The sequence below is a fragment of the Sus scrofa genome, chromosome 4, assembly GCF_054392235.1.
Source record: "Sus scrofa isolate SSC_HxYL_T2T_F1_AM1 chromosome 4, Sscrofa_HxYL_maternal_Yorkshire_Landrace_v2.0, whole genome shotgun sequence".
Lineage (NCBI taxonomy): Eukaryota > Metazoa > Chordata > Mammalia > Artiodactyla > Suidae > Sus > Sus scrofa.
In genome coordinates, this window is record NC_139386.1 from 62,350,713 (window position 1) to 62,373,209 (window position 22,497).

General features: G+C 37.8%; 1 pseudogene; it reads right to left on the reverse strand.

Annotated features, from left to right (window-relative positions):
• LOC100512712 (large ribosomal subunit protein eL30 pseudogene) overlaps nt 1-20,386 on the reverse strand; it is a 32,744-nt pseudogene extending 12,358 nt beyond the window's left edge.
• Between the last annotated feature and the right edge of the window lie 2,111 nt (nt 20,387-22,497).

Genomic DNA, 22,497 nt, shown 5'->3' on the forward strand with positions numbered 1-22,497 from the left:
CATTTTTGACCTTAAATAAAACATAATTATTGATGTATTCCTATGTGATTTTTACTAATTTTAGTATTAGAAAGTCTCCTATCCTGAGAGATATTTTTGATCTATTTTCCTTAAATTAAAAAAGTTCACTAGGATTTTATATTTAATTCTATAATTCCATCTCTAGTTACTTCAATAAATGGAATAAAGAGGATTATATGACTTTCTCCCATGTAAATAGTGCTTTCTGTTTCCAACCATTTTGAATATAATTATTTTATAGGAATTTAGGTAACCTACTTTATCATAATTTAAATATTTGTGTATATTCACAACAGTTTCAAGGATATCCATACTTTTTTTCTATGTTTGTTTGTTTATTTAGGCACCTGCAGCATGTGTAAATTCCTTGGTCAGGGATCAAACCTGTGCCACAGCCATGACCCGAGCCATTGCAGTGATACAGCCAGATCCTTAACCTGCTTAAAGACCAGAGAGTAAACTATAAAGAATAGTGCAGTGAATTTCAGAGTGTCTGTTACTTACTTCTGTCCAGAGTATCCCTGGCTTTGCTCAGTGGGTTAAGGATATGGCATTGCCAGTAAGTTGTGGTGTAGCTCTGATTCGACCCCTAGCCTAGGAACTCCATATGCCAGGTACACGCCCTGAAAAGAAAATAAAAAGTTATGCTTCTTCATGATCATAATAATAACTGTGAGGATTAGGTTGTTCTTAAGTGTGAAAGTAACAAAAATAATTATAGAAAACAAAGGCAGAAAGGAACGTGTTAGAAAATTACTGAGTAATTCATGAAATAGAGAGAAGAGCTAACTAACCAAGTCTTAGGAAGGACAGAAACAAAGGTTTTCTTTTTTTGTTTTGCTTTTTTTTTTGCCATTTTCTTGGGCCGCTCCTGCGGCATATGGTTCCCAGGCTAGGGGTCTAATAGTATCTGTAGCCACTGGCCTATGCCAGAGCCACAGCAACGAGGGATCCGAGCGTGTCTGCGACCTACACCACAGCTCACAGCAATGCTGGATCCTTAACCCACTGAGCAAGGCCAGGGATCGAACCTGCAACCTCATGATTCCTAGTCGGATTCGTTAACCACTGAGCCACTACGGGAACTCCAGAAACAAAGGTTTGATGTCAGAACCAGGAATTAATCATTGTCTTTTTTCTTGATAATTCTTTTATTGTGGTGAGTGTGATAAAATAGTCTCTTTCAAGTATGCAATTCAGGAGTTCCATGGTGGCTCTGTGGGCTAAGGATTTGGTGGTGTCACTGCAGCATCCTGAGTCACTTGTTGTGGCATGGATTCAATTCCTGGCCTAAGAACTTCCACAGGCCTGCAAGCATGGTGAAAAGAAAAAAAAGAAAAAAAAGAAAAAAAAAGAAAAGATTAAAAAAAGAAAGTATACAGCCCAGGGGCATTCATAATGTTTTGCAGCCAACACTGCTGTCTAGTTTCCCAAAGGAAAAACCTATCCATTAACAGTTATCCCCCTTACTTCTTCTCCCCACCAGCTCCTGCCAACCACTAATCTGCTTTCTACTTTATGGATCGGCATATTCTGTATATTTCATATAAATGGAATCATACAATATGTAGTCTTTTGTGTTTGGCTTCTTTTCCTTATCATAACATTTTCAATATTCATCCGTGTTTTAGCACATATCACTATGTCATCCCTTTTTATGGCCGAATAATATTTTACTTTCTGGATATACCACATTTTATTTATTAATTTGTCAGCTGAGAGACAAGTTGTTACCATGGTGTTCTTTTCAAAGTACTGCCATTAGAAAATATTATCTGTCACTGCCATCTACTTACAGTTCATATTCTTGGGAAAACTGGTCTCACTGACCCAGCCTAAGCCACATGTATTGCTCTCTCACCAGAGAGTGAGGTCCTGTGAGTGACAACTTCATGAGATTTACATGAAGCCAAGACAGTGTGTTGCAAGTCCTTAAAAAAGTACAAAGCAAAACGAATCAAGAGCTGATGTTCATTTTGTGTCTCTAGGACATTTTATCGAGAAGAATTCCCTTCAGTTTTCTGGCATGTTGATGGTATTCTATCATCATGTAGTTTTGGATGATTATAAATTGTTCATGATATACTCTCTGGCTTATTTCAGTGGGACTTTCAGTGTGGGGGAAGAGTGATGCCATGGCTCAGATTATTCAATGTTCAAAAGTTATGATCTAATTATTTGCAAAAATCAGTGATGGAATGTAAAGTACATCTATCTAGGGAAAGGGCAGATCATCTCAAAATGGTCTTGAAAACCAATTAGGGGATAAGGATTCTCTTCTAGAAACAAGAATGCATGCATTTAACTTCAAAGGTGTGAAGATGAAAATGATTGACTTCTATGTAGTTACTGAGGGGTAGACAGTGTGGGACTTCATAGGGGGTAGAATTTGTCTTATGTTTAAAGAAGAAATATCTTGAACAATTGGAACTGACCAGTGAAGGAATGAGCTGGCTCTTATCAGGAATATTCAGTGAGGCCCAGTGAAGATCTACCACAGCAATGAAGAGTCCTTGATTTGGAGGGAATCATATATCTCTCAGACTCTTGTCAGCTCAACAATTCCAGTATGTCAGATGAGAGCTGGTTAGGGTTTCCTTGGCTATTTACAGGTCTTTTAAACATGGCACGTGCTTCAAGTTTCATTTAGAAAAAGAGCATGAAAATCGATAAGGTCAAAAGTGTCAGCTTATGTTTGGTTTAGGCATTTAGTACTAGATTGCTGAAACGTTGTAATTCCATTGTTTTTCTAGACTACTGACGCAGTAATTTCTTATTTTGTAAATTTTCAAGTTCAGACTTAATCAAAAACATTATAAAGTTCATTTAGTATGTGTTAAATCTTTTAAAATTAAAATGCACTATCTTTTAGGAGCTTATAATACAAATATCGTAGTTAGTTTATGAGAACATTTGTTGAGTACCTCTCGAGTCCCGGCCCAATGATGAGCACATGGTCTGTGCCTTTATGCTGCTCCTGCAAAAAGTTACATTTGAATGAGGAATGATCACACTGTCTGGTACTCTAGGAAGGGATGCATTAACTGTATAGAGAAGACTCCTCAGAGGAAATCGTGAAGAATGAGAAGTTATGCAGAAAATTAGTAGAGACATAGTTATTCCAGGTAAAAGCAAAAGCATGACCAAAATAATTAATGTGACGTATTTTGAGGGCTCTACACAATTTGATATTTCAGTAAACATGCAAAAAGGGAACAGTAGAGATGAGGCAGGCATCAGGTCATAAAGAGCTTCACATTCCATTTTAATAAAATTAAATCTTGTTTTTTAAGTCAATGGGGATCCAATAGATTATGGAATTTTATATTATCGACCAAAGTTGTAACAATCAAAAACAGGGAGTTTAGATGTTCCTGGCTTGGCTTAGCGGAAACGAATCTGACTGGCATTCATGAGGATATAGGTTCAATCCCTGGCCTTGCTCAGTGGGTTAAGGATCTGGCATTGCTGTGAGCTGTGGTATAGGTTGCAGACACACCTCGGATCCTGCATTGCTGTGGCCGTGGGGTAGGCCAGCGGCTGCAGCTCTGATTTGACCCCTAGCCTGAGAACCTCCATATGCCTCGGGTATGGCCCTATTAAAAAAAAAAAAAAAAAAAAAAAAAAAAAAAAGGGAGTTTAGGAATTCCCACTGTGGCGAAATGGGATCTGTAGCATCTCTCCAGCACCAGGACACAGGTTTGATCCCCGGCCTGCACAGTGGGTTAAAGGATATGACATTGCTGCAGCTGCAGCATAGGCTGCAACTCTGGTTTGGATCTGACCCTCGCCTGGGAACTCCATATGCAGCGGGGTGTTCCCCCCCCCCCAAAAAAAACCCAAAACTGGCTTTTGGAAAGTTAGGTAACAATGAAGAAGCTCTGTGAAAAATCGCAGGTATTATTCAGAACAAGGAAAGCAAGGCGATTTAAATAAGGGAGGAATATAGATCCCTAACTACCATATATTGAGGCCAGAGAATAGAACTTGCCTATGATAACTTAAAATGACATTACCATGGCTAGTGTCAGAATAGAGAATAACACACTTCCTTATCTCTCCTCATAGGTAAGGAAGGGGTCAAATCAGAGGGGTAAAAACAACTTGGGTGTGGAAAGGGGAAGTATGACATGCAGAGTAATATACTGGAAAATGAATTATTATAGAGAGCTCATAGATTTTCATGCTAAAAAGAAAGAGATACTTCATCATACTGTAAAAATGGAAGCCAACATTTTGGTTATGGTTTTGTTTAATGAATTTATAGTCTAGAGGGAAAATTAGAGAGATTACTACCAAAATCATAGAATCTTTAGATTAAGTTTAAACTTCCTAGGGATTATGCAAAAAAAAAATCCTAAAAAAATTGTAATAGGAAATTGAAATTGGCTATATTTAGAATGAATGCATGTTTGTACATCTAGACAGGTGTTTTATAATGCACTATGTGATGTGTAAACCCATCAAAAGAGAATAGCAAAATCAATGATTTTTTTTTTAGTGCTACACCTGAGGCATATGGAAGTTCCCAGGCTAGGGATTGAATTTGAGCTACAGCTTCCAGCTTACACCACAGCCACAGTAGGCCAGGTCTGAACCTTGTCTGTGACCTACACCACAGCTTGTGGCAATGCCGGATCCTTGACCCACTGAGCTAGGTCAGGGATCGCATCCTCATGGAACCTAGTTGGGTTTGCTACTGCCGTGCCATAAAGAGAATTCCCTGTCAGTGATTATTTGAATGATATAAATAAAACAATATTTTATACAATTAGTTAATTGATTATAGAAATAGTTCATTGGAAATAGTTTATTGGTCTGTTATCTTAGGTTGAACACAATAAATTTATTAATTGAAATTCTTAAAAGTTATATTATAATTATTAGAGGGACAAAAGTTCTTGAATGTTATTTAAAGATGCAGTCGATTGAAATAAAATAGTGTCCGAGTTCTGATTTTGCTTTTTTTTTTTTTTGTCCTTTTGCCATTTTTTGGGCCGCTCCCTCTGCATATGGAGGTTCCCAGGCTAGGGGTTGAATTGGAGCTGTAGCCACCAGCCTACGCCAGAGCCACAGCAACGCGGGATCCGAGCCGCGTCTGCAACCTACACCACAGCTCACGGCAACGCCGGATCGTTAAGCCACTGAGCAAGGGCAGGGACCGAACCCGCAACCTCATGATTCCTAGTCGGATTCGTTAACCACTGCGCCACGATGGGAACTCCTGATTTGGCTTTTGACTGTCCCCACTTTATCAAAAAATAAAAAGTCTCTCTGCTGTGAACCATTAGAAATCATGCTGGAGTTCCCGTCGTAGCGCAGTGGTTGGCGAGTCCGACTAGGAACCATGAGGTTGCGGGTTCGGTCCCTGCCCTTGCTCAGTGGGTTAAGGATCCGGCGTTGCCGTGAGCTGTGGTGTAGGTTGCAGACACGGCTCGGATCCCGCGTTGCTGTGGCTCTGGCGTAGGCCGGTGGCTACAGCTCCGATTAGACCCCTAGCCTGGGAATCTCCATATGCCGCGGAAGCGGCCCAAGAAATAGCAAAAAGACAAAAAAAAAAAAAATAAATAAAAAATAAATAAATAAAATATTTCTAAAAAAAAAAAAAGAAATCATGCTTTCATCACTGCTGGAAGATGTGATTTTATTACTAGCAGCAGGGAAGAAAGCGGAAAGCCAATTTGGTTGAAAATTATTTTCATAGTAACTCTATTTTAAGCAGAGAGAAAGAATAGTTTATGTTCTAAGAAGAGAAATTAATATTAATAAATTATACATTATTCTTAATTGCAGTGTCAGAGAAATAAAAAAAATTTATGTCTTTTTTTGTAATAAAAGAAAATCTTTTGTTTGGAAAAAGACTGGTTTGGATGGTTCTAAAACAATAATGCCTAATACAAAAGGGAAGTATGTGAACCAGGGGAGGTATATACAAGGCATTTATAGCCTTTCAGATTTTTTTCTTTTCCTTCTAACAGATACTCAATAACACTTTTTTTCCTACTTACCCAGTGTTCTGTGCCAGTCTTGAGTTAATTTGACCCAGAGCTATTCTCCCCAGTTTTTCTGTTCTGTAACTTGTTTCAGGCAGGTTGACTCATGTAGGCTATGCACCTCAAGCTCTCCTTTTGAAGAGTTAATGGAAAGCTTGCACAATGAGAATCATTGGCCAGAAATTTAAGGTAGCAGGAAGGTAGTAGAAAGGGAGAAAAAGCCTCAGGTGTACCATTTATGCCTGGAGCCTAAATGGCTCCAGCTCCTTATGGAGAAATGAGATGGTCCCACCTTCTACCAGATGACACCATCTCTGGAAATTCCTACATTGTCTCATCCATTTGTTGCTTCCATTTAGGGATCAGTAGAGGCTCCCTAATATGGACAATCTCTGAATGTCTCTACTCTTCCCTTTACAACCTGTGTAGTTAATTTTTTGCATTAAATAATTCTGTTATAATTAGACTCTTTTCTTAGACTTCAACCGTATCAGATACTCAGTCCTCATCCAAATTTCTTCCCCTTCCTTGAAACTGCATAATGAAGTAAAAGCGAGAGAGTATGTCATTGGAATGGAAAGAAACCATCTCAGCATGTGAGATGAAGAGAATTATGAGACGACATTTAAATATTTGAACACTGTATAGTGTTTGACATAGGAATAGTCTTGTCCTGCCCCAAGGAAGTTATAGGTGATCAGAGTTCTCCTTTTCACATAGAATGACGGTGACTCCCAAGCTTCATCCCTCAGACTGAGGGCCTTTGAGAATTTTATCAGGGCAGAAACCATGTCTTTTTTGGTAACTCTTGCCAGTGAAAGGGGCCTTTGATGCTGTTACAGTGGAAGGAGATTTAACTTCTCTTCATCCCTGGGATATAATGTTAAAGATAATGATCCGCCCTGAGCAACGTTACAGGGGCCAAATGAGGGCAACATATGCCCAAAGCCAAGCTGGGGTTAGCACAGTGATTCTACTGAAAGAATGCTGGAGGCCGGGTCACAAAAGGAGATCACCACTGACTTTAAATGAGAACAAATTATGACATTTCCACATTTAAGATCTGTCTCTGAGACAAGAGAAATAAAAGAAAGCAGCTGAGACTGCCTTTATTGTAACTGAAGTTGATGACGATGTTTCTGAATATATGGAAATATAGCATAAAAATGCTAGGTATGAACAAGATGGGAAGAGGACACTCTAAGAACAAAAAGCAGGTAAAAGCCAGTTCAGCAGTTTTATTTTTCTTCTGTCTGTGGCTTTTGTGGTAAATAAGATACGCTGAGCTAAGCAAGACATGTGCAACTTTCTACTCCTTAGACAGAGGGTCCACACTTTATAGATGAAATGTACAGGGCTTTTCATTTTTGCAATGCCATGAAGCCAAAATGAGACAGAAGTAGATGGAATTTTGAAGACCAGTGGCAAGAAATCAGATTTAAGCATCATCAAGTATCATTTAGCGTCCCTATTTCATCACTGGAGAAATTTTAACAATTTATGCAAAAAATTATCTGGGCTGAGAAAGTAGATGAATAATGAATATTTTATATCTCTGTTGATGAGCTTATAAATAAAGCTAAGAATGGATATCCTATGAACCAGGGATAATAATACAAATATAACACAAATAGCAGAACAAGTTATGCTTGGTTGAGACTTTTTTTTTGGCTGCACCCATGGCATGTGGAAGTTCCCAGCCAAGGGACTGAACCCACACCACAATTAAAAAAAAAAAAACAAACAAACTTTTGTAATATTCTAGATGTACTCGTGGTGATGATTTCAAATATGGAATCACCTGAGTGTGATTTGTACTTTAATTCTTCTAGTTCTTAGACATTCATTAGCTATTCTTTCTAAGGCATTACTTTGCCACATTCTTTCTATTGTCATTCTTCCTATTCCTAAAATAGCATAGTCTCTTCTTGTAATATCATAACATTGTATTTTGAGACCTCTGAGTTACTTTATCATACCACTTCATGTTCTACCCTATGGTACCATAGAATAAAAAAATAAATAAAGCTATGATATTGCTATGATTGGTTTAAAACATTCCAAAAGGTTTAGGTCATGGTTATGTTATTTCAAAACATGAATATTTTATTGATTTCAAATTCCAGTTGTAATTTAACAGTTGCTTAAAAATGTAAGGCACATTTTATTCCACTCAATGAACTGCCTATGTAGACATATGATCTATGATTTGTTGGTTGGAAGGTTTCAATTATAGTAAACATAATTATATTTCTTTCTGAAATAAACCTTCATTCTCTGGATACTTATATTTTGAATGAAAAGAAAATATTAAAACCTTGGGTTACTTTGGACATCTAATTTTCTCCGTACTTTGTTATTTTGGCCTCATGATGGCGCCAAAGGGTAGGAAATTACTTTTTGAATTTCCATTTACTTATTGACCTACAATAAAAAAATGAATAAAATCAGCAAATGACAGCCGAGTTTGCTAAACCTTGCATATAAGGAAGTTAAGGGATTTGGTGCGGTTTTGAGTATGCCCCTTTTGGTATAGATGTTCACAGTTCTCTCCTACTTTTCTTGGTGCAAGACATTTTCTCTCCTTTTCCTCAAAATACTTTTGTTCCCTTCTTTCCTGCGATTCATCTCTTCACTTGCAGCATCAAAAAGGTAATAATGAAAAAAACAAAACAAATGAAACAAACCCTGCTAGATCAAATCATAACAGTAAGTTTCTATCTGAATAAGTTTGAAAGATAGATAATTAGCAAATAGCCAATAAGATGACCACTCTAAAGGAAATTGCATCATACAATAGAAAAAAATACACTTTGAGGTGATAGCTCACTCATTTTCCAATTTCTTAGAGAACTGAAATTTAGAATCTAATTTAACACCATAATAATTCTTACTTAAGATTAATGGCAGCAATCTCAGCTGTTGTCTTAGATTTCTCATTGGTAGATGAGACTTAGTTAACGTGTGCATTCAAATGAATGCCGGACTATATGTGCACCTCCATATATCAAACCCGTGCTCTAGTTTCTGTTATACTGTGACAGGGAATAAAATAAATGGAAGATGTGCTTTTTTAAATTTTTTTCCCTTCAAAGATACTTGTAACCCAGCTGTAGTGAAAATATCACTATGTCTAAAAATATCTAATAATAATGGTAGGTAACTACTGGAAAGGCCTTGAATATTAGAAAATAAAAATAGTACAAAATGGCTTTCAGTTAAGAAAAAAGTTTTTCATTAAGAAAAATGCTATATAATGAATTTTGTCCCCCTCAGTATGAAACAAAAACATATTTTAAGATGAGCAAATTACGTTTGGTTACACAACTTGTGTAACCCGCAATCGACTCTTTCAATCTATGAAATATAAAGATTTTTACGCGATAGATCTGTTTTCTCAATTTTTATAATCTTTGGGGTTGGAACAAACATCACAGAAATACATCATAACACAGCACTCGATCTTTTCTTTCTAGTACTTGTAGGAGTTGGGACCCTCTCAGGATGTTTTTTCTACGTCCTGTCTGTCTCTCTCTCTGCCCACAATTAACCTTAGTAAAAGTGAAGAAATTCCCTGCTTCCTCAGAGACCTCTGGGTCAGCTTGCTCAGACAGTATCCTCTGCTTTTATGTAATGAGTGTTGCTCTTTCAACTTTGCTCATACATTCTCTGCAGTAAATAAAACATTCACGCAGTTCCCATGTGGCTAAGCGGGTTAGGTGCTGTGCCTTGAGGTGCTGCTGTTGGCCCAGGTTTGATCCCTGGCTCAGTAACATCCATACGCCTTGAGTATAGCATCCCCGACCCCGCAAAAAAATAAATAAATAAATAAATAAAATAAAATAAAATTTGTGAAAAATAGAACAAATCTTTGCTCCTGCTTTCTTATCAAATCCTGCACTTGTAAATGTACATGTTGTCACACTTCTAAAATCCCTGAGATCCTTGAGGCTGGGCTAGAGAACAATCCAAGAAGCATAACCTTGAGTCTCTCACTGTTCTGGATCAAGTCTGTCCCTTAAGTAGGTTTTCCCTTAAGAAAATTTCCTTCTCTCTATAGCTTAGTGCCTGAGTAGCTAAGGGAGCAGCTGTGTCCCTCAAAAGCCTTGAATACCTTCATTTTGGGGGATTGTGTGGTTTAGCTCTTAGCCCCTAAATCACCCTATCTATGAGGCTTCTTGGCATTCTCTTTAAAATCAATCTTTAGCAAGATCATCCTGCCCAAGTATGAATATATATGTATATATGGTTGTCTGAACTCTCTCTCTTTCTTCCTGTCTTTCTCTCTCTCTATCCTAACCCTATACACACATATAGACTGAATTGCATAGAGCACAATGAATTCCATGTTAGATATTGAAAAGGCACTTAAAAAATGGTAGAGTATCCATTAGTCCAGAATAAATGTGGAATTGTTCCAAGGATATATACCCAGTACAAAGGCAAGGACTTTGAATGATCTTTTTCTGCTTGTCTGCTTAAATGATTTCTGTCATCTTCTGTCTAACGTCAATTCAGGAAATATTTAAACGTATAAAAGGGTAATGTAGGTATCGATAATATTCCTTATGATTTTATTTTAATCATTTTATCTTTTGTTCCTGTTGTGTATATTTTCTATTTTTTAAAATATAATGATTTTAATTTTTTTCCATTATAGCTGGTTTATAGTGTTCTCTCAATTTTCCACTGTACAGCATGGTAACCCGGTTATCCATACATGTATACATTCTTTTTTCTCACATTATCATGCTCCATCATAAGTGACCAGACATAGTTCGCAGTGATACACAGCAGGATCTCATTGCTAATCCATCCCAAAGGCAATAGTCTGCATCTATTAACCCCAAGCACCCCATCCATCCCACTCCCTCCCCCTCCCCCTCTGCAATCACAAGTCTATTCTCCAAGTCCATGATTTTCTTTTCTGTAGAAAGGTTCATTTGTGCCATGTATTAGATTCCAGATATGTGATATCATATGGTATTTGTCTTTCTCTTCCTGACTTACTTCACTCAGTATGAGAGTATCTAGTTCCATCCATGTTGCTGCAAATGGCATTATTTTCTTTTTCATGGCCAAGTAGTATTCTGTTGTGTATATATACCACATCCTCCTAATCCAATCATCTGTCAATGGACATTTGGGTTGTTTCCATGTCTTGGCTGTTGTGAATTGTGCTGCAATGAACATGTGGGTGCATGCGTCTTTTTCAAGGAAAATTTTGTCCAGATATATGCCCAAGAGTGGGATTGCTAGGTCATATGTTAGCTCTATGTATAGTTTTCTAAGGTACCTCCATACTGTTCTCCATAGTGGTTGTACCAGCTTACATTCCCACCAACAGTGCAGGAGGGTTCTCTTTTCTCCACACCCCCTCCAGCATTTATTTGTGGACTTATTAATGATGGCCATTCTGACTGGTGTGAAGTGCTGTCTTGTGGTAGTTTTGATTTGCATTTCTCTAATAATCGGTGATGTTGAGTATTTTTTCATGTGCTTGTTGGCCATCTGTATATCTTCCTTGGAGAAATGTCTCTTCAGGTTTGCCAATTTTTCCATTGGGTTGTTGGCTTTTTTGCTGTTGAGTTGTATAAGTTGTTTGTATATTTTAGAGATTAAGCCCTTGTCAGTTGCATCATTTGAAACTATTTTCTCCCATTCTGTAAGTTGTCTTTTTGTTTCCTCTTTGGTTTCCTTTGCTGTGCAAAAGTTTGCCAGTTTGATTAGGTCCCATTGGTTTATTTTTGCTTTTATTTCAGTTGCTTTGGGAGACTGACCTGAGAAAACATTTGTAAGGTTGATGTCAGTGAATGTTTTGCCTGTGTTCTCTACCTAATCATTCTATCTTTATCAGCTTCTGGAAATGGAAAATTTTTCCTGATTACATTGTTACATAACTATAGAAACAAATGATAGACATGGTTTTTTTTCTTTCTTTTTCTTTTCTTTTTTTTTTTTTGCTTTTTACAGCTGAGTGACTATGGAGATTCCCAAGCTAGGGTCAAATAGGAGCTCTAGCTGCCTGCCTATGCCACAGTCACAGCAACACAGGATCCAAGCTGTGTCTGTAACCTACACCACAACTTGTGGCGATAATGGACCCTTAAACTCACTGATGGAGGTCAGGGATCGAAACTGAAACCTCATGGTTACAAGTTGGATTCATTTCTTTTTTCTTTCTTTCTTTCTTTCTTTTTTTTTTTTTTTTTTTTGGTCTTTTTGCCTTTTCTAGGGCTGCTTCCCATGGCATATGGAGGTTCCCAGGCTAGGTGTCTAATCAGAGCTGTAGCCACCAGCCTACGCCATAGCCACAGCAACACGGGATCCGAGCCACGTCTGCGACCTACACCACAGCTCACAGCAATGCTGGATCCTTAACCCACTGAACAAGGCCAGGGATCAAACCTGCAACCTCATGGTTCCTAGTCAGATTCGTTAACCACTGTGCCACGACGGGAACTCCTGGATTCATTTCTGATGTGCTACAATGGGAACTCCAATAGGCATAGTTTTAAAAATTATTTTGCATAGACTCTCTTCTATGTGGACAAAATCATACATAGATTTTGGAATCTGAAATAGAAATAATACTATTAATAAAGTTGGTGACTCTCATCTTCAGATGAAGAGAACAAGGAACAGAGAGGTTAATACCTGAAGCTAGTTGATGGTGATGTTAGACTAGAATCTAGGACTGCTAGGGAATTGTCAAGTATTTTTTGTTTTCATCTACTTTTTCTTTTCTTCAGGAAAAGAAAACCAACAAGTTTTATGAGCTGAAGAAAAAAAAGGGTCCTCATTTCAGAAAAAAAAAATCTAATTTTGTATTACTCTATATATCTGAATTTTTTTTTTCCCTTCTAAAATTTTCATCCATCAAAGATGGAGAATACTAAGATCTGCTGTGTTTCTTATTGTTTTTATCAGTCCATACCTTTATCTATCATTCAGTAATAAATTTGTAATTATTGATTTATTGATTTATTTTAAGAAGTGCCTAAATAAATATTTTTTATTTCAATTCTAAAACATGATATTGTTATGAGAAAGACAAGATTTTTATGTATATAGATATATACAGGTACATACATGTATATAGTACATGGATATACACAAAAATACATACATGTGTAAAACTTCTATTACTAGCTACCTAATATTTGCAAAGTAGCTAGGACATTTAATATTTCTAAGTCTCCCAAAACAATATCTGGCATACTATAAGCATTACAGACATGCTTCCTTTGAGTTATAGTGATGTATTCTATAATTAGACAAACTAGATTTCAGATCTAGGAAGAATAATAAAGACACAAAGGCTTACTCTGCTTTTAAAAGTACAAATTTATTTTCTATACAAAAGGATTAAAAAAAGTCTCCACAATGGCTGTAACATTTCCGAAAACATTACATCCCTACCAGTCAGTAAATAATAAGTGCTAAATGAGTGGTATGGAAAATAAGTCTTGTGGAAGTTTAGAAGAAGGAAAGATTGCTTCCAGATGAAATGGTTAGGGAATGCTTTACAAGAGAAGCAGGATTTGGGCTGCACTTTGAAAAATGGGCAGGATTTGGATAAACAGAGCAAGGAGGGTTGGGTTGAGAAGCATTGTAACAGCAGTAAAGTGTAAAATCAGAGCTTAATTTTCATTTTTCTTTGCCTCAGGGTTGACCAGAGGAGATAAGTATATTTAAGCATGAAGCCAAGAGAAAAATCTTTCTCTCTTTCCCTGACTTTTGAACTCTCTCTCACTATCACCATATTTTTTCAAAACAAAGTTCCCTTTCTATTACAGGAAAATTCTCCTTTCTATTACACTTCCTTGAATAATAATATATATTCATATTCATTGCTTTAAAAATAACACATTCTGGAGTTCCCGTAGTGGCGCAGTGGTTAACGAATCCTACTAGGAACCATGAGGTTGTGGGTTCGATCCCTGCCCTTGCTCAGTGGGTTAACGATCCAGCGTTGCCCTGAGCTGTGGTGTAGGTTGCAGACGCGGCTCGGATCCCACGTTGCTGTGGCTCTGGCGTAGGCTAGTGGCTACAGCTCCGATTGGACCCCTAGCCTGGGAACCTCCATATGCCGCAGGAGCGGCCCAAGAAATAGCAAAAAAAAAAAAAAAGACAAAAAAAAAAAAACCAACACATTCCCATTGTTATGATAAAATTTTATATTTATAATGTTGAAATGAAAGCAAGTGTCTGAGCGTGTATTCTTTATAACCTGAGCTTCTCTAGTCCATAAAGAAACAAGGAAGCTGTATTTCTTCTTTCTGTCAGAGTAGAGTAAAAAATATCCTTACTCAAGCAAAGTAAAAATAAGTAAAGTTGGGCATCAGAAGATGTAGCGCTTACCGTATTTAATAAACTTCATGGAAATCTGGCCACAAGGGGGAGCTATGAAGATATTTCTCTCAGAAAACAAAGCTCTACTCTCCATCTTCAAAAGGCTCTGTTACCTATATCATGTTCACTAGCAAGGGACACATTCTTGTAGATATTGACTAATGGAAGGTATGTGACAATTTAATCATTAGTAGGGTGTATAATTCACAGAATCTTAACCTAAGGAAAAAGAAATTAGGAAGGGATGTCTGCTGAGGAAAAAAATTCTTAAATGCATGTCCATGCTGAAAAAAAAAATGATTGGAGGATTTTCTGCTGTTTAGGAGTATCTGAACCAGTGAGCCCCTCTATTACTGTTTGTGACAACAGTGTTGACTTAGTTTGTCTGCTAGAAGACTACCCCAGCTGCAAGGATATGGAGTAATTATCGTAGATTTGAATTATCTGTCAATGTAAATTCCTGAATTGGTTATATGTACAAATAAAAGTATTTTATTTCCTACTTTATTTAGCCAAAGTTGCCTTGAAACATACTCAAGGTGAATTTTGGGTTAATATATGAAAAGAATGCCATAGCAAATACCAGATTGGTGGAAATTAGCTGGATTTCATTTTCTCTAAATAATGTAGCCTCATCTGTTAATATACACCAGGTCAATCAACAATATTTATTACACTCTTTTTGTGAGCAAAATCATGCGCTTGCATCACCTGAGTTATTTAGATGTGATTAAAGCCTAGACTCTCAGCTGGACAAGCCCGCAATGTTTGTGGCTCCACTTTGCACCCTAAAACTTGCATTTGCACCTGCAAAAGACTGAAATGAATCTCAAGTCAGCACATGTGTGTTCCATTATTCATTTTTTATGAGCAGATGTGGGTGATGTGGGCAAAGAGCTAGATGCATCTTTAATTGAGAAAACCTGTGGAAAACTTATCCCTAAATCTCTTCTAGGGAATTGACTCAGAACACGACACACCATGATTTGGAAACTACGAGTCAGACCCAAATGTTGACCAGACAACCTAAACTTGAACGTAGGCTGTCAGAAATGAATATTAAAGACATTAATCCTAAGATTTTCTTCCTTTCAAAAATTCCCTTTGAATATTGCTGTATCCATTAGGTTTTTTTTTTTTTTTTTTTTTTTTGGTTGTTGTTATTTCAATGTTCACTTTAAAATAATATAAACCATCAAGATTAAAGACATAAGATCCAGTGGCATTCATTTGTAGGAAAGTAAATTGGATCCCAAACTTATTTTTCCATGCTTCATTTACACAGGAACACTCTTGGAGTTGTGTAGTTTAAAGATATTTTGTTTCCTTTACACTTAACACATATCTGAATATTTGTTCTATAGAATATATTCCTCGAGTGCTAGCAATGAGGATTGGAGGTAAATGAGACAAATTCTGACATAAAGAACTATGCCTCATTTTTTTTTTTTTTTAATCTTTTGTCTTTTTAGGGCAGCACCCACGGCATATGGAGGTTCCCAGGCTAGGGGTCTAATTGGAGCTGTTGCTGCTGGCCTACACGAGAGCCACAGCAATGCCAGATCCAAGCCATGTCTGTGACCTACACTGCAGCTCACCACAAGGCCAGATCCTCAACCCACTGAGCGAGGCCAGGGATCGAACCCTCAATCTCATGGTTCCTAGTCGGATTCATTGCCTCTATGCCAAGACGGGAACTCCCAGAACTATGCGGTTTTTTAAATTTTATTTTCTTGTTTGTTTTTTTGTCTTTTCTAGGGCTGCTCCTGCGGCATATGGAGGTTCCCAGGCTAGGGGTCTAATCGGAGCTGTAGCCGCCGGCCTACGCCAGAGCCACAGCAATGCGGGATCCGAGCCACGTCTGCAACCTACACCACAGCTCACAGCAACGCCAGGTCCTTAACCCACTGAGAAAGGACAGGGATCGAACTTACAACCTCCTGGTTCCTAGTCGGATTCGTTAACCACTGAGCCACAACGGGAACTCCCAGAACTATGCGTTTTTAAAAGCAATTTCCAGGAGTTCCCATCATGGCTCACCAGAAATGACTCTGAATAGTATCCATGAGGACGCAGTTTCAGTCCCTGGCCTTGCTCAATGGTTTGAGGATCTGGCTTTGTCGTGAGCTATGGTGTAGGTCACAGATGTTGCTCGGATCCCACGTTGCTGTGGCTGTGGTGTATGCCAGTGGCTACAGCTCCAATTTGACCTCTAGCCTGAAAACCACCATATGCCATGGGTGCTGCCCTAAGAAGACAAAAAAACAAACAAATAAACCAACAAACAAAAATCCAAAACACAGTTTATATGAGTTTCCTGGTGGCATGGTGGGTTAAGGAACTGGTGTCACTGCTGTGGCTCAGGCCTCTCCTGTGGTGTGGGTTTGATCCTTAGGCTGTGAATTTCTGCATGCTGCAAGTGCAGCCAAATTTAAAAAAAAAGAAAAAAGAAAAAAAAAAAGAAAAAAAAGAAGAAGCACAATTTATAAAGCTTAACTATTACAGAAATTATCGTGATGATGTAGTTCATGGTCAGATCAAATCAACTGGTATATGCAATTGAAAATTAGACTGATTGCTCCCCCCAAACTGCTACCTCTAAACAAGCCATTGAAAGTGTTAGCATTAGAGAAATTAGAGGAATTAGTCCTTAAGGTATTTGTAATACAAAGAGGGAGAACAAAGTGTTTAGTAGTAGAATAAAATGTGCAAGGGAGTGGTGGAAAACAATAGGTAAAGTACCTACCTCAGCCCTAGGGAATTGGTGACAGAATATGACATCCACAATTAGACCTGTAATATGAGACCTGAAAGGCAGTTTGGAGATGGAATTGAAAGGGGATCTAGCTAGAGAAAGAAGCATATGAAAGATACTAGATGGGAACTTCGAAGAACAGCTAGGAAATGTGTCATATTCAAGAACAGAAAAAGAAATAGTAGGGAAAATGAAATTGAGAGAATAATCACAGTTAGTATTTTTTTCTATTACTATGTGCCAGACAGTATTCTAAGAGTATTAGTCTTCACCGTAATCATATGAAAAGATAGCCTCATTTTGAAAATGAGAATTTTGAGGCCTTGAGGAATTATGTACTTGCCTAAGACCCCCAGTTATCAGATGACAGAATTCAAACTGAGGCTCCAGGCTCCATCTTCTTAACCTCTGTACTGTGTGGCTGCAAAGGAATAACTTGAGACATGTTGAGGGTTTCGTGCCTTATCTATAGAGCATTTGGCAACCACTGAGCAGTTCAAGGTCTTGAATTTTAGCAAAATAATACAAATAATAAAGAGTGAGTAAAATATTGGAAGGAAATGATTCTATAATCAGGAAGAACTTCTAGAAGGCTGTGTTTTGTTTGGTTTGGTTTTTCGGTTTTATTTTTTATTTATTTTTTTGTTTTTGTTTTTGGTCTTTTTAGGGCCGAAGTTGCCGCATATGGAAGTTCCCAGGCTAGGGGTCCAGTCAGAGCTGCAGCTGCTAGCCTATGCCACAGCCACAGCAATGTGGGATCTGAGACACATCTGAGACCTACACCACAGCTCATGGCAACACCAGATCCTTAACCCACTGAGCAAGGCCAGGGAATGAGCCCACAACCTCATGGATCCTAGTCAGATTTGTTTTTGCTGCACCACGATGGGGACTCCCTGGAAAAAAACATTTTTATGGAAATCATTGGGAATGACTTGGTAAGAGGATAAAAATGGAGGAAGTGATAAGGATGAGATAGTTACAAAAGGGGCCTGAAATTGTTGGAACAGGCACAATACGGGAGGAAAGCATGGATATGAAAAGAAACAAGGTTGTGCTGGGCTCCGTGGTGGTACACAAGGAACACTTTATAGGAGAGTTTGACAATGCAAGACTCAGCATTGTCTCCTTCCATGAGCCATGCTCTTTGAGCTGAAGATCTTACGGGTTATTTCTACCTAGAATGGGACAACTTCATTGACCAAACTTTCAGTTTGGAGCTCCATATTACACTGCTGCCTTATTTGTATTCTCACCTCCCATCTTTTAAATCCTAATTTCCTCTTTCTGTTACTTGAATATATCTCCTTCTACATCCTATTCATCTGATTATACATTTATCTGTGTATGCCTTTATAGGTAGAGAACAACTTTTTAGTGTTTGTGTGTTTCTTCTTTCTATCTTCCTAACACTTCAAGAGAAGTCTTGCATGTAAAAGGCATTTGAAAATTGTTAAATATATAGTAGAAAAATGTAGTGTCATAATTTTATAGTCACTTTGTAGAGTGGACGGATCCAGATAATAAATAGGGGGTTCTTTTGTTTGTCGTCCTCTTGTCAACTTGAAGACAGTATAAATTATGACTATGGGATGCAATGTATTGGAGGAGATGAATTAATCCACATTTTGAAAGAAAGGCATAAAAAGGCCAAAGTGGAAGTGGAGCATGTTGGGAGATGGGGGAAGAGAAGGTACAGGGGGAGCCTTTAAAAGAGAGAGGAACTGGATGCTGTGGGCCCAACTTGGAAAGAAAACAGGAACTTGGAAGGAAAGGTTTATGCCCTGAGATATGGAAATGCCTTATACTAATTCTTTTAATAATATTTAAGAAAATACCTACTTCTGAGAAGAATCTAGTAGAGATTAGTTGGAATGGTGATGAATGAGGAGAATAACTGAGTCCTGGTCATGGAGGCAAGAACAGAAACTTCCCATAAGGTGTAGCTGCATTAGTTAGAAAGGTAGGACGGGAGGTATGGAGATAGAATCAGATCTGCAGGGAGACAAGCCAAGTAACCCTGCATAGTCCCTCTCTCTTTTAAGACAAAGAGTCCACAAAAGGGAAGACAATGGGTTTTTACCACTATGGTGAAACACCAGTGTAGCCAGACAAGGTGAAGAAATAGGGGTAATGAAAGATGCAATCTCAATCCTTTGCCTAGGCAGGCCAGAATGGGGCCAGGGCTCTATAGTACATGGAGACAGCCGTATAGCTCTGGTCCTACCTTTTAAACTTTATGAGAATCAGTGTACACAAAGTATCAAATTTGAGACACTGAAAGATTAAATATAATAACACAATAATGAAAAACATAGATACTTAGAACACAGCAAATGCTTACATAATGTTTATTTCTTTTCCTGAAACTTCAACTTTTCAGACATCTGCTAAAATTTCTATTCATGTTCAGAGAGTGAGATGGAAGAATGATGGGACCTACTGTCAACCTAATTTGAAAACAAATTAAGAAATTTTTTTTAATATGAGAATAATGAGGACTTTGTAAGAAGTGCTGCATCACCTTAAAGTTTCCAATTGTTAGTGAATGTAATTTTTTTTTTAATCTTTTTTTTTTTTTTTTGGTCTATTTGCTATTTCTTGGGCTGCGCCCGGGGCATATGGAGGTTCCCAGGCTAGGGGTCCAATCGGAGCTGTAGCCACTAGCCTACACCAGAGCCACAGCAACGCGGGATCCGAGCCGCATCTGCAACCTACACCACAGCTCACGGCAATGCCAGATCGTTAACCCACTGAGCAAGGGCAGGAACCGAACCCGCACCCTCATGGTTCCTAGTCGGATTCGTTAACCACTGCGCCACGATGGGAACTCCTAAATGTAATTTTTAATCATTATCAGACATGGTAGAAATACTGTAAAAATCAAGTAAAAATCCTTCAATGGGAAGTAGTTCCCAGGTAGTGTAAGCCTGGTGTTGTGGTCCAGGTACTAGATCATCATCATCATCATCATCATCATCATCATCATCATCATCATCATCATCATCATCATCTCATTGCTCTTTGGCAATGTCTTTAAAATTACTACTTCTGCAATCTCTGATTTTTAGCTTCCAGGGTGGAAAAAAATTGTTCTAGTTCCTTCAAACCTATTTCGATAACACTACATAGCACTCAGCTACAATTTAAGAAATACAGAAATTGCAGTTTTGTTCCCTTCCTCTTTGCTGCCATCAAAGCTCACCTTTGCTGAAACTTCCGGCACCAGCAGTTTCTTCACTGGCCACAAGGGGGTATCCATTGTCAGAGATTAGGGTGCAATCACAATCACAGAACACATCTGTCCCACTTTAATGGTCCTTTTATCTATCTCCCCTGGGACTAATAGGATTAGAAACTAGATTGAACTCCATAGAGCTCATCCTATCTACACAGTTCCTTCCAGGAAACAGTTTTATTTCCATTTCCAGACAGCCAGGGTAGTAGAAGATGATTCGGCTTAAGTCATATCATCTCTAAGTGTCCACCATAACAGATTTGATCCCACTGCTTGACCCTCTAAAAGGAAGGATGAGTTAAGAAGACTAGGAGCCTCCAAAAAGGAATATCAGACTCCACAATTGCAAGTGATCCAAATGAAAGAAAAAACAGGGAAGATAATATATCGAGATAGATATGGCTGCATAGATAGCAATTTAGTAAAACATGATTTTTAAAAAAAATGGGTAGGAAAGATGGACTGGGTGATATTTAACTAAGAATGTATATTAGAGTGACACAGAATGATATGTGATGTGCAATGAATGCTGAAATCTGCATTGGGAAAAAAAGCTTGGTAAGGATTAAGGTGTAATTATATAGTAAATCCGCAGGTACAATATAAAGAGCTAAGGAAAGTAGACATGCTTAACTATTGCCATTTCTTTTTCATACACCAAAGGAAATAGGTTTTAGATGAAGAAGTAAGCATTGATGTGAAATCATGGTTGACTGAAAAGACTAAGACAATTTAGCAGCTCTTCCAATCAGAATAATTGGAGCTCAGCTATTATAATATTATGAGAACTTTGTATACTTGAAATTTTCTGTGATCTCTAAAGATTCAGTGGAACTAAAAAAAAAATGTAAAAAGACAGGAGACAGGCACCTACTGTCTCCATTTTCACTGAGGCAAAGCTGGAAGCTGCAATGTAAATCAATAAGTTATGGCTTCAGTATTGGATAAAATTCTAAAATGTCTTATCATATAGATCATCTGTAAGAATATTTAAGATTTAGAATTAGAACAATACTAGCTTAAATTCATCATATGCTATATGCTAGGTTGGCCTCAATATTTCGATAAATTAGGTAGATGAAATTCAAGAAATGTACAGAAATAATTTTCAGATTTTAGTGAGGAATCTAAGTTTTTGATTACACCCCTTGAAGGAAATGGAGAAATGAGGTCTCTGTGATAGAAAACAACACAATTTTGTAAATTTTTACTCTTTTGAAAAATTTACATATCATGAGCTAAGTCACAAGTGTCTTGAAGAAAATGAGGGTTTTTTTTTTTTGGCTTTTTAGGGCCACACCTGTGGTGGAAGTTCCCAGGCTAGGAGTGAATTGGAGGTGTAGCTGCTGACCTACACCATGGCTCACAGCAACACCAGACCCTTTACCCACTGAGTGAGGCCGAGGATTGAATCCACATCCTCATGGATACTAGTCAGGTTCATTACCTGCTAAGCCACAATGGGAACTCACAAGTATCTCTTACTAATCTTGATACACCAGCATGGAGCACATTATAGATAAAATAAAAGTTAGTGTAGAGTTCTCTTGTGGCTCAGCAGGTTAAGTATTCAGTGTTGTCACTGCAGTGGCTTGGGTTGCTTCTGTGGCGTGGGTTCCAACCCTGGCCCAGGAAATTCCACATGCCCTGGAACTGGCAAAAAAAACCCTAAAAATAATAAATAAATAAAATAAAAATAATGTCATTTTAAAAAAAAGTATCTTACTGAGTGATGGAATGAATATTGAATAGATCCATTCAATATTAGTTGATTGTTTAAGCACTTTTGTGTAGGGACTGTTCTAAAAGAAGTATCGTAGGGTGGTTTTGGTTAAGGTACCATGGACACTTCTGACTGAATACTTGTTGGCAGTGATAAAGTTGGCTCTGAATGTACTTTTTATTTAGAAATTTACTATTGATTACTATCAGACTGAGACTTGTGTCAAGATTGTAGATAATTATACCTATAATGCCCAAAAAGTAGGAGCTCAGTGATTGACATGCTCTTTTAAAGTTTTTTGAATGTGCCCAGATTGTTTGCAGAACTACCCACATCATAAAAAACTGGGAGTATTGGAGGCATTGTCTCTAGATCTGCAGTTATTTTCTGTATGTGATATGGTGACTAACTT